Source organism: Astyanax mexicanus, chromosome 7 (genome assembly GCF_023375975.1).
Source record: "Astyanax mexicanus isolate ESR-SI-001 chromosome 7, AstMex3_surface, whole genome shotgun sequence".
NCBI lineage: Eukaryota > Metazoa > Chordata > Actinopteri > Characiformes > Acestrorhamphidae > Astyanax > Astyanax mexicanus.
Window position 1 is genome coordinate 46,231,114 of NC_064414.1, and position 13,679 is coordinate 46,244,792.

The following is a 13,679-nucleotide window of genomic DNA, read 5'->3' on the forward strand; positions in this document are numbered from 1 at the left end:
GAGCAGTATCTGGCAGTGGTCTATCCAATAATGTTCCTGAAATATAAAGCTCTACAGTACAGGATTGTGTGTGCTGCAGTGGTTTGGCTGATAGCTGCTGCATGTGCTGTATATGAGGCACTTAAATTTAATTTCACGGAGCCCGTTTTTAACTCGGTCTACTTCATATCTTTGATTATAATCTTGTTCTGCTGTGTTTCTGTACTGCGTGCTCTGAAACTCCCAGGACCAGAAGACACACAGATCCCAATGGAGAGAGGAAGAGATGTAAGAACCCAACAAAAGAGAAAAGCTTTTAATACCATCTTTACAGGATTACTAATAATCCTGATTACATACCTCCCTCTAGTATCACTTACTTTAGTTAAGATGGAAAATTATTTACTTATTTGTAATTTTTATCCCATCATGACCTCTTTCAACATTATGGGTATGATGATTGCACCATTGAGGAAAATGTACAAAAACAGTAATATGAAATGCTTAAAACATCAAAGGAAAACTGCAGTTACTTCATGAGTGTGTCCTGACTGTAATAACCAATCTATGTTGTGCTTGAGCAGAATAATGTAGAAGGATCCATGTTAATATGGTCTAACATGTAAATGAGGTGGTGTTTGACTGAACACCACAATTTGAATAGCAGGTGTGCACTGGAATATTACATTACATTTTTTTCCTCTTATTTTTTTCCTATGTTATTAATCTGATGTTCGGGTGATTCTCAGTGTCCTCTGAATTAGAGGCTTTGGTATGCCAATAAGACTCCTAACTCTGCACTGACTCAAGTTAAAGGCTGGTCCAGCGGTTTAAAACAGTGCCATTATGATCGGGAGATCACTGGTTCAAATCCTGGTCATGCAGCTTGCCATTAGCTGGCGGAGCCCTGATAGAGCACAACTGATCCTGCTCTCTCTGGGTGTGTAGATGGTGCTCTTAGCCTTCATCACTCCTAGGGTGATGTCGATCAGCACTAGGCGTCTGTGAGCTGATGTATTGGAACCGAGTCACTGCGCTTTCCTCCGAACCCACTGTTTGAAAAGAGGCGGAGTGACTTCACATGTATCGGGGGAGGCATGCGCTAGTCTTCACCAGAGAAAATGTGAAAAAAAATTATAAATTCATAAAAAGAAAGAACATCAGCTAAATACCATAAATGGAAATTGAAAATCTAAAAATCCTTTGGATCCAAAAACTAACATTGTGTTTGTCTCTTAAATGTCCATGTGCCCCTCTGCCCTTCCTATACAAAATTATACTGTAATGATGCTGACAGTGTCCCAAAAGACGCCCGCTACAAACTAATCATGAGGTTTTTGTCAGAGTTTATCTGTGATTTCCAATATGTTGAATCAATGGTATATAGACCTTTAGTTTGAGCATTTAGATCTATCCATGTGCAAAGAGATAGAATGAGAAGTTAAAAACTGCCTTATTATATTATGTTCTGGAGGCCGATGCTGTGATACGGTGGTGATAAGATCAACACCATATAAGAGTAATAGAGTTCCAAGAGCTTCAACGTAAGAACACATCAACTTATTTTATAGTGCATGGGAGGATCCACAGCTGCATTTAAATGACAGTTGAGTTCTTCATGTCAACCATTATTGTTCTCAACCTCCAGACATGCAGGATCTCAGCTGTGCTGACCACCAGGTAAAAAGCTAATAATAAACAATGTTACTTTACTAGAAATATTAAGTACATTTAGATAGATAATATAGTTTTTTTTATTTAAAATGTTTCTCAAATATTACCCACTGCATATACAGTGTGACTGTTTGTTTTTTATTTGCATCATAAGAATAATTTTTAAGGTTGCCACTTAATTATATTGCTTTAACTTTTTTAAATTACAGAATTTCATCAGAATGTTAAACTCATCTGCGCTGGATAGTAATTACACTTTAACTGCTGCTGTCAACTGTTTATATGGCATCCACTGGGGAATGGTTGTAGCTAATGTTGCAACATTTTTCTGCTTCGTTCTGGGAACACCAGCTCAGTGCTGGCTCCTGTGGCTCTCTCTCCAAGATGGCTGGAAATTTAAACCCACTCAGATGTTTCCCCTAATTATGAATATACTGGAGCTGATCTACTCCATTGAGTGCGGTACTGAGCTCATTTTGCTGATAGTACCTAATAATCATACATTTTGGATAACATTGTATATTATTTGTGGCTTTTGTTGGGTTGGCAGACCTCTGATACAGATCTGTATCTGTGTTGAGCAGTACTTGGCAGTGGTCTATCCAATAATGTTCTTGAAGTATAAAGCTCTTCAGTACAGGATTGTATTTGCTGCAGTAGTCTGGCTGATGTCTGCAGCATGTGCTGTATTTCAAACAAGTTTCAGTTATTTCACTAGCCCTATTTTCACCTACATTTTTGTCATATCAGTGATTATAATCTTGTTCTGCTGTGTTTCTGTACTGCGTGCTCTGAATCAGCCACTACCAGGAGACACACATATCCCAATAGAGAGAGGTAGAGATGTAGGAAACCAACAAAAGAGAAAAGCCTTCAATACCATCTTTACAGGATTACTAATAATCCTGATTACCTACCTCCCTCAGGTCTCACTTAGTTTATTTAATGAGAAACAAATAGGTAAGGAGCTGTTGTATTGTAATATAGTTGCCTTCATGAACGCTTTCATTGTTTTGGGTATATTGATCACACCATTTCTGAAAATTTATAAAAATGTTAATATGAAATGCTTAAAACATAGAAGAGAATTTACACTGAATTCATGAGTGGATCCCAGTTGTGTTAACCACCCAGGTTTATTTTAGGTTGTCTTTAGACTGCAAGCGCAAATCTGATGTTTGGTATATCTAGATTGTATCAGTTTGTTTGATTTCTGATAGTCTGAACAGTCAAATCAGATTTTTGTTAATTTGTTTAAATTCCACATTTGGAAGTGGTCGATTTGTACAGACATGCATCTACCTGGATGCTCAGAATCACCAAACATTGGGGGTCCAAAGAGAGCACCAAAAGTTAGTTATATATGGTGACCTTGATACCAAAGCAATCCATGCAGACACCTTTCTGATGTCTGCAAATCCACGAAAGTGCAGACAGTCATCTCACCAGATCTGATTTTAGAGTCTGTGTGCTATCAGTGATACTGGAGGCGTCCACCTTCAACAGCAGGAATCCAAAGTCAAGTCTGCATCCAAAGTGGGCTGCATTGTTTGGCCGCTAAGTCACTGAAGGCTATTCCAATCTGAAGGACCTTTTTTTTTTCAGTAAAATCACTTCACTTTCATTCATTTGTATTGTATTATAGCATATCTCTGCAAAGCAAATTACTGTGTGATTATCTTATTTTTCTATTATTAATTTACTGATGAGTACAAACTGTTTGCAGTATGAATTAAACATGTTCTGTAAGATTGAGTACATGTATGGTGTAACTCATTTTGTTCACTTTTTTTCTGTATTGTGAATATCACTTTTATCTTTGGAAAATATGGATAAAAAGAGTACCACAGTACTGTTAGCTTGTCCTGTAAATAAAGTGTGATGTTTGCAGATCCACAAAAGTGCAGACAGTCATCTCAACAGATTTGAGCTTAGTATCAATTTGCCATCAGTCTAAACATAGCCTATAAAAAATAAAAATAAAAAATGTTAATCTACACATTTTATTTTAGTCATAATCATATAAATTCATTCATTTAAGTGTGTATATTCCTTCTGCTGGACAATTTGAATGAATAAAAAACTTTTACAAAATGTATTTACATGAGGTGTAATAAATAAATAGAAGTGCATTATCCATTATCCTAAATATAACGTACAGTCAATACCTCAAGTTCTGCAAGCCTGCTAAACTAATGATATGTTTAATCCATGTTGTTATGTACTTTTTCTGTTTGAGTGAGTTATGTCACGTTTCAGGGAAACATTGGTGGACTTCCATCCAAATGAGGAGGTGTTATAATGAAAAACATCATTTAAATAGCAGGTGTGCACTACATTTTTCATTATAATGACATGTACTCTTAACCTCACAGCCCCCAGATAACTACAGAAAGGGTAAAGCACATTGTGAATTTTAAACTGTACAACTTGTTCATCATGGGAACCTGGGATCAAATGACCATCACTGAAATATACTAGATTATTACATATTGTATGTATTGTCCAGTAAGCAGAATGCCTGAATAATAATAATAATAATAATAATAATAATAATAATAATAATAATAATAATACAGTTATAGATGTGTGATACACTATTGTAAAAATACGCATTTACCAATAACATTCATTTTTATTTGGGAGAAAAAAATTTCATAGCTTATAAAATAAAACAACAATGTTCATTTTACTCAAACATAAACCTATAAATAGCAAATCAGAGAAACTGATTCAGAAGTTAAAGTGGCCTTTTAATTATTTTCCAGAGCTGTATATGCCACCCCCATTAGACAGTGTCCCAAAGGAGGCTCGCTACAAACTAATCATGAGGTTTTTGTCAGATATTATCAGTGATTCCCAATATAAATAACCGTATAAACAGCAATTAGACCTTTAGTTTAAGTATTTGGATCTCTCCCTGTGCAAAGAGATAGAAGGGTGGTCGGTACCACTTTAAAATAAGGCTACCTTTATAATGGGTTTATAAATGGTTTACAATAAGTTTATTAATGGTTACTAATTAGGTTGTAAATGCCATAAAAATCATTAATAATCATTTATAACACATGAAAGGGCAACAATATAGACGGCTGTGGGTTCACTATTTGGCAAACTACAGGTCATTGTTGCCCTTTCTACGTCCGTGTTATAACTGATTATTAATGATTTTTAAGGCATTTACAACCTAATTAGTAACCATTATAAACTAATTGTAAACCATTTATAAACCCTTTATAAAGGTAGTCTTATTTTAAAGTGGTACCGGCTGGTCTTGTATTGCTCTGGAGGCTGATGCTATGATAGGGTGGTGATAAGATCAACACCATATAAGGGTAATGGAGTTCCAAGAGCTTCACAGAACACATCATCTTATTATACAGTGCATGGGAGGATCCACAGCTGCATTTGAATAACAGTTGAGTTCTTTATATCAACCATTATCATTTTCAGCCTCCAGGCGTGCAGGATCTCAGCTGTGATAACCACCTGGTGAAAAGCCAATGATAGATAATGTTATAAATTAATTAGATAATTTATATACATTTTTACATTTAAAATATTTCTCATATATGTCCCACTGCATATACTTTATGACTGTATCTCTTTTATTTGCATCATAAGAACATAAGAATAATTTTTAAGGTTGCCACTTAATTATATTGTTTTTACTTTTTTAAATTACAGAATTTCATCAGAATGTTAAGCTCATCTGTGCTGGATAGTAATTCCACCTTAACTGTTTTTGTCATTTGTTCAAATGGCATCCACTGGGGAGTGGTTGTAGCTCATGTTGCAATTTTCTTCTGCTTCATTCTGGGAACACCAGCTCAGTGCTGGCTCCTGTGGCTCTCTCTCCACGACGGCTGGAAAATCAAACCCACTCAGGTGTTTCCTCTGAATATGAATATACTGGAGCTGATCTACTCCCTTCAGTGTGGTACTGAGCTTATTGCGCTGATAGTACCTAGAAATAGTACATTGTGGACAGTGTTATATATTGTTTATGCTTTGTGTTGGGTTGGCAGACCTCTGATACAGATCTGTATCTGTGTTGAGCAGTACCTGGCCGTGTGCCATCCAATAATGTTCTTCAGGTATAAAGCTCTTCAGTACAGGATTGTGTGTGCTGCAGTAGTCTGGCTGATGTCTGCAGCATGTGCTGTATATGAAGCATGTTTCGATCTTTTCGCTAGCCCTGTTTTCACCTACATGTTTTTCATATCAGTGATTATAATCTTGTTCTGCTGTGTTTCTGTTCTCTGTGCTCTAAAACACCCAGGACCAGGAGACACACAGATCCAAATGCAGAGAGGTAGAGATGTAGGAAACCAACAAAAGAGAAAAGCCTTCAATACCATCTTTACAGGATTACTAATAATCCTGATTACCTACCTCCCTCAGGTCTCACTTAGTTTAATTAATGAGAAACATATAGGTACGGAGCTGTTGTATTGTAATATAATTGCCTTCATGAACACTTTCATTGTTTTGGGTATAATGATCACACCATTTCTGAAAATGTATAAGAATGTTAATATGAAATGCTTAAAACATAACGTCGCTGTCCAATGAAAAACACGTATCTCCATTTTTGTCGATTTTTAGTTTACTACATAATTTGAACAGACAAACTGTCCCTTACACTGTGCCAAAATATATTGATGAACGACCAATAGAAACTCTCTCCTCTCTCCTGTAAAGTTGCTGTTTAGGAGATAAGTGTTTTTCACTGGACGGCAATGATATATACTAAATGTTTTAGGTTTATTTTAGATTATGTTCAGACTGCAAGCACAAATCTGATTGGTATATCTAGATTGTCTCCAGTTTGATTTCTGATGGTCTGAACAGCCAGAAAGCTCAGAAAATCAGATTTTTGTTAATTTGATTCCAAATTTCAATGTTTGGAAGTGGTTTAAAATTAATTTCAGTCAGTTTTGTACATGTGTCTTTATCTGGATGCTCTGGGTGGTCAGAATCAAAATTTCTTTTGTGTTTTTTGTGTCAATTACAATGTGATATCCAACAACCTCATTAAACCAGAGTCACGGAACCTTGGGGGTCCATCAAAAGCGAGAGCATCAAAAGTTAGTTATTGATGGTAACCTTGATACCAAGGCAACCCATGTAGATGCCTTTGTGACCATCTATGTACAGACAGTCATCTCACCAGGTCTGATTTTAGAATCTGTGTGATATCAGTGATACTTGAGGTGTCCACCTTCCACAGCAGAAAGGGCACTTCATATATAAAATCTGCATTTTAAAAATCAAGGCTGCATCCAAAGTGGGCAGCACTTCTTGATCGCTATAAGTCACTGAAGGCTGTTTGAATCCAAAGGACCTGTTTTTTTCATTCATTTGTATTGTATTATAGCATATCTCGTGCAAAGCAAATTATTGTGTGATTATCTTATTTTTCATTATTTATTTATTTTTTTAATTTATTTTTTATTAATTGAATTAGTTATTAGGTTACTGATATATACAACCTGTCTGCAGTGTGATTTAAACATTTTCTGTTAGATTAAGGACATTTTTGGTGTAAGTCATTTTGTTCACTTATTTTTCTGTATTGTGAATGTACTATAAATAAAGTCATTTTAATTCAGGTTAAATTTTAATATATTGTTAGTTATTGATGTGGACCTTGATTCCACAGCATGCAGATGATAGATGATACCCATGCAGATACCTTTGTGATGTCTGCAAATCCACAAAGGCACAGACAGTCAATTTGCCATCAGTCTGAACACAGCCTAAGAAATTAAAAAATGTTAGTCTATTATTTTTTTTTTTTGGTAATAATCATGTGATTCCTTCTTTTTCTAATGTAATAAATAAATATAAGTGCATTATCCAGCTAGGTATAAAGTACAGTCAATACCTCAAGTTCTGCAAGCCTGCTATACTAATGACATGTTCAATTCATGATGTTATGTACTTTTTCTGTTTGAGTTGGTGAAGCCACATTTCAGGGAGACATTAGTGGTCTTTCATTCAAAAGAGGAGGTGTTATAATAACCATCATTTAAATAGCAGGTGTGCACTACATTATTCCACCCTGCTGCTCAGTGTCATGCAAAAAGTTTGGTAATCTCATGCAAAAATTGTGGCAGGTTATTTATAAAGAAATAGTGATTTTCCATGACCTCAGAAACAGTAACTCAAAGTCCACATGCTACTAAGTCAATACATAATAATGACAAAGACAAGTGTGTGGTAATTTGGTAAAACCTCAAGTCACACATTCACTGTGGCATTGTTTTAATGAGCTTCAGCAATGTCACAAGATTTATTTCAATCCAGTGTTGCATCAATTCATTTTTCACCAATATCTTGCAGCAGCATTGATGATGGTAAAGTCTGACCTCTGCACAAAGCAGCTCTTCTCCATCCAGCACATCCCAAAGATTCTCAATGAGGGTAAGATCTGGACTCTGTGGTGAACTCTCTCTGAATCCATGTGTGAAAATGATGATCTCATTCTCCCTGAATCACTCTTTCACAATTCCAGACCCATGAATCCTGATATTGTCATCTTGAAATATGGCCGTGACATCAGGGAAGATAAAATCAATTGATGGAATAACCTGATCTGTATTCAGTATATTCAGATAGTCAGCTGACCTCATTCTTTCAGCACATACTGTTGCTGAACCTAAACCTGCAGAACAACTGCAGCATCAACCCCACATCATTTATTTACTTAAATCCAGGTGGAAAAACAATGGAATGCACTAATGGAAAAGCACCCAATATGCATGAAAAACATTATTTCATTTTCTAGTCATGTTACAAAATGTGTTTTTAATTTCAGTGTGCTATTGAATAGGCAGTATTATAAAGAGGATATCTGTGTTCCAATCAGAGTACAAGATGTGAAAGAGCTTTTCTAAAAAACATCAGCGTATTTGCTGACACAGTACGTGGAAGATCACACCACATAATTTGAACAGCATTTAAATAGCAGGTGTGATTTTTATATCAATCATTATAACATTGGATCTCCAGACATACAGGAGTGCTTACTACCAGGTAAAGAGTCAATAATAAATAATGTTTCTTTGCCAAAAATAGGGTGTATGGGTGTTTACATTTACCATTTCTTAAATTTATTAAGTTTCTTAAATGTTACTCAGTCTAGTGTTTTTTGTTTCTTCTAATTTTTGCACATTATACTATTGTTTTGTATGTTCTTTATTCTACAATATGTGAGTATGTTACTCATTACTGTATTTTTTATTTCACATTGCAGGATTCCCTTCAGAATGTTAAACACATCTGTAATAGATATTAATTTCACTTCAGTTCCTTTCAGTTTTAATAAAGTCTGTTTAAAGAGTGTCTATGTTGGGATGGTTGTAGCTTATGTGGCCATGTCGCTCTGCTTTATCCTGGGAACTCCAGCTCATTCCTGGCTCCTCTGGCTGTATCTCCGTGCTGGACAAAAAATCAAACCCACTCAAGTGTTTCTTTTGAATCTGACTCTACTGGAACTGATCTATTCACTTCAATGTGGTTTTCAAATGCTCTCTTTGCCAGTTTTCAACAGTGATACTGTGATATCAGTGATAACTTTTATTTTTGGTGTAAGCTGTGTCAGCAGACCTCTGATGCAGGTCTGTATTTGTGTTGAGCAGTATCTGGCAGTGCTTCATCCAATAATATTTTTAAAATATAAAGCTCTTCAGTACAGGATTGTCTGCACTGCATTAACTTGGTTGATAGCTGCTGGATATGGTGTATATATGGAATTTACATATAGTTACCCTAACAATGTTTTTAACACCATCTTCATTATATCAGTGATTATAATCTCATTCTGCTGTGTTTCTGTACTTCTTGCTCTGAAACATCCAGGACCAGGAGACACACAGATCCCAGTGGAGAGAGGTAGAGATGTAGGAAACCAACAAAAGAGAAACGCCTTCAATACCATTTTTTCAGGATTACTAATAATCCTGATTACATACCTGCCTGTGACATCACTCGGTTTAATTAATTTGGTACCAATGGAGAAGAAATTATTTAACTGTGATATTGTTCCTGTCATGCACTCTTTCGCCATTTTTGGTATGATCACACCATTGTTGAAATTGAACAAGAATGGTGATATAAAATGCTTAAAGCATCAAAGGGAAATGAAACAGAACTCGTGAACAGATTGTGTGAAGTTTATACAACACGACAGATGTGCAGTCTTTTGTACAGTATTGCCTATTTGCCAAGTTTGTACATTACTTACTCATCTCTTATCTTGTGCATGTGAATTCATATCAACATTATTGTATTTTATTGAGTTAATAAATTATAAAACCTTACCTTATCCATCTTATCATGAAATACTTGTTTTCTACATGAAATCCTTTAATTCATTCATTCATTTATTCTGTTTAAACCAGCTTAAAGTAAATTACATTTACATTTAAGGCGGATATTCTTATCCAGAATGGCTTTCCAAATATGACTTCACTTTAGATCTAGTTTGCTAGTTTGTATAGCAGGGATTGGCAATAGGTGGCCTGTGAGGTTGTTTGAACTATAATGAAATAAATAAATAAATAAATAAAATACTTCTCTGGTGAGCTTTTGTTTACATTGTTGCGCTCAATGTGACCTTAGTTTCCGCCCATTCTCGTGTTTCCACCCATTCTTGGACTTCCTATCTCCTTATAAGCGTGTTTTTTTCCCAATTCACTAGCAGGGGCAGTGGTAGTGTATTGGACCGCGACCCTGATGACATCGGTTCGATCCCGCGCTCAGTTGTGTCTCTGTTGATTCATTCCAAATCCAGTGTGGTGGCACGCAGAGCCCAAATTATGAAGAACAAATATTTCTAGACCTAACTCTACTTTGCCTTATCTGTCCATCAAGATGGACAGAAAAATAGGTTTAACAGTCATGACACAAGATGAGCCAACTTTTATAATCCAATGAGCTTCAGTTTTGTATTTATAAGGCATTCTTGGTCCTTGTTCTTTCATAGTCACTATCATGCTATACAAATATTAATGCATCTTGATAGTCTGAATTAAAAACTGATAACTGGCAGTATAGTTTTTCAAATTTTTCAAAATGTTACATAAAAACTGACTATAAAAACCGCCTTCTTTATCTTTTAAAATAGTTCCATCACCTGTGGAACTAAAAAAAAAGTACATTCATACACAAACACACTTTGTATTGCTGATGAATTTATGTTCTTTTTTTTACTTACTTGTAAATAAATTGCCAATTCACTTTTCAAATATCCAACAGTGTCAAGTCATTTTCTTGAGTTACTGATTGTCTAAGCTCTGTAGCTCCATAGCGATCCTTGTATTCTTCTGATTGGCCCATGTGTATACCTAATTTAAATACAAACCTGTCCACATATCTCCTCTGGAATATAATCAAAAGGAAGATGGATAATCACAAGCCCTCAAACCAAGCTGAACTGCTTGAATTTTTGCACCAGAAGTAGCATAAAGTTATCCAAAAGCAGTGTGTAAGACTGGTGGAGGAGAACATGCCAAGATGCATGAAAACTGTGATTAAAAACCAGGGTTATTCCACCGAATATTGATTTCTGAGCTCATAAAACTTAAATCATTTGGGGTCTGAAAGCTCTGCATCTTTTGTTATTTCAGCCATTTCTCATTTTCTGCAAATAAATGCTCTAAATGACAATATATATATATATATATATATTTTTTACTCAATCATATACATATAAATAGCTAAATCAGAGAAACTAATTCAGAAACTGAAGAAGTCTCTTCCTTTTTTTCATATATATAGATAGATGTAGACAGTAGATGGGAGGAAACACAACAGCATTTGAACAGCATTTATCTAGAATAGCAGGCGTGTTTATCATATCAATTACTAACATTTTGAACCTTCAGACGTGCAGGATCCAGCTGAGCTAACGGAGAGGTAAAATGCTGCTAACAAACAATGTAAATTTGATAGAATTTTAAATAAATTCAGATAATCTGGATGTTTACATTTATCATGTTTGTCAACTTTAGTTTAGAACATAAATGATAACATATATATTATATTTTTACTGTTGTTTTTTAATTGGACTGTTACTTAATAATATGTAATAGTTTTTGTATGTAAATGTGATGTTTATTTGACCTACAATGTTTTGTCATTTATTATTTATTTTTTGTCTTTTTATATTACAGAATTTCAGAAGAATGTTAAACACATCTGTAATGGGGATTAATTCCACTTCAGTTCATATTTTCAGTATATTTCTCTGTTCAGATGGTTTTTATGTGGGATATGTTATATGTAATGTAGCCATGTCACTCAATTTCTTCCTGGGAACACCGGCTCATTGTTGGTTCTTATGGTTCACTCTACGCGATGGCTGGAAAATCAAACCCACCCAGATGTTTAATGTAAATCTGACTATATTCCAACTGATCTTCAGCGTTCAGTGTGGTGTTTATGTGCTGATCTCCAATATTGCTGCATTGAGGAAAATGTCTTTAATAGTTTTTGGTCTGGGTTGGATTGGCAGACCTTTGATGCAGGTCTGTATTTGTGTTGAGCAGTATCTGGCAGTGATCCATCCAGTAATATTCTTAAAATATAAAGGCATTCAGTACAGGATTGTGATTGCTGCAGTTGTTTGGTTGATGGCAGCTGGATATGCTGTATATGAGGCGTATGCAGATAATTTTCCTGACCCTATTTTCAATTCCGTCTTCTTTGTATCGATAATTATAATCTTGTTCTGTTGTGTTTCTGTACTGCATGCTCTGAAACTCCCAGGTCCAGGAGACACACAGATCCCAATGGAGAGAGGTAGAGATGTAGGAAACCAACAAAAGAGAAACGCCTTCAATACCATCTTTACAGGATTACTAATAATCCTGTTTTCCTATCTCCCTCAGGTCTCACTCAGTTCAATCAATGTGATAAAAATAGACGAGGAATTGTTTTATTGTAATCTTGTTCCAATCATGACAGCTTTTATTTTGGGTGTGATGTTCTCACCATTGCTGAAAATGTACAAGAATGGTGGTAAGAAATTCTTAAAATGTCAAAGGAGAATTATAGAAAACTGAAAATGCTGTATATGTGCGTTGCAAATGTTGACACCTCATTACATCCATTGAACTGAAATATGAGACATTGTATGATTGTATGATTGATTTTGTCCTGAGATCTAGATAGATAGATAGATAGATAGATAGATAGATAGATAGATAGATAGATAGATAGATAGATAGATAGATAGATAGATAGATAGATAGATAGATAGATAGATAGATAGATAGATAGATAGATAGATACTATATTTATCCCGAAGGAAATTTAGGCATCCAAGTATGAAGACATTTTCCAGTCAATCCTTCACTGTGAGAGAGAGAGAGTAGAAAGTGAGAATTTGTTAATTTAACAAGTATCAGAGGAGCAGGTCCAGGGGATATTTTTAAATGACAACTTAAATCTTAAATTCCTGTTTAATCAAGCCTAAAACAAACTGGAAACTTTACTTCATTTAATTTTAATTATTTTATTTTAGCTATTTTGTTCTATCTTATTTATTTTATTGTATCTTATTAAAGTTTTTTTTAAAGTGTTTTTTATTGTATTATATATTACTCCAATATTTCTACGTTTTATAATTGTTTGTTTCTGTTGACCTTGATTTTGGCAATCTGCTTTGTTTTTCATTATGATTTAAATATATATATATATATTTAAATTAGTCGTGTTTAATTCTTGGATATTGTATAGTGATTACTTTTTTACTTTGAACCACATATACAATGTATGAATGTTTACTATAAACATAAAATTATATTGTAATTATTGTTATTATTATTTCTATTAGTAGTAGTAGTAGTATCCTAAGTTTTTAATAATTTTGTAGGGCAATGTAGTTCAAACTATATATATATCAGTCATGTTATATGCTCAGCTCAGCAAAGCCAGCCAAACCTCCACGCAGGTAGGCTCAGCCTGGCCCCGCACACTCAGCGCTCTCCTCGAGTCGACAAGCCTCTACCTCAGGA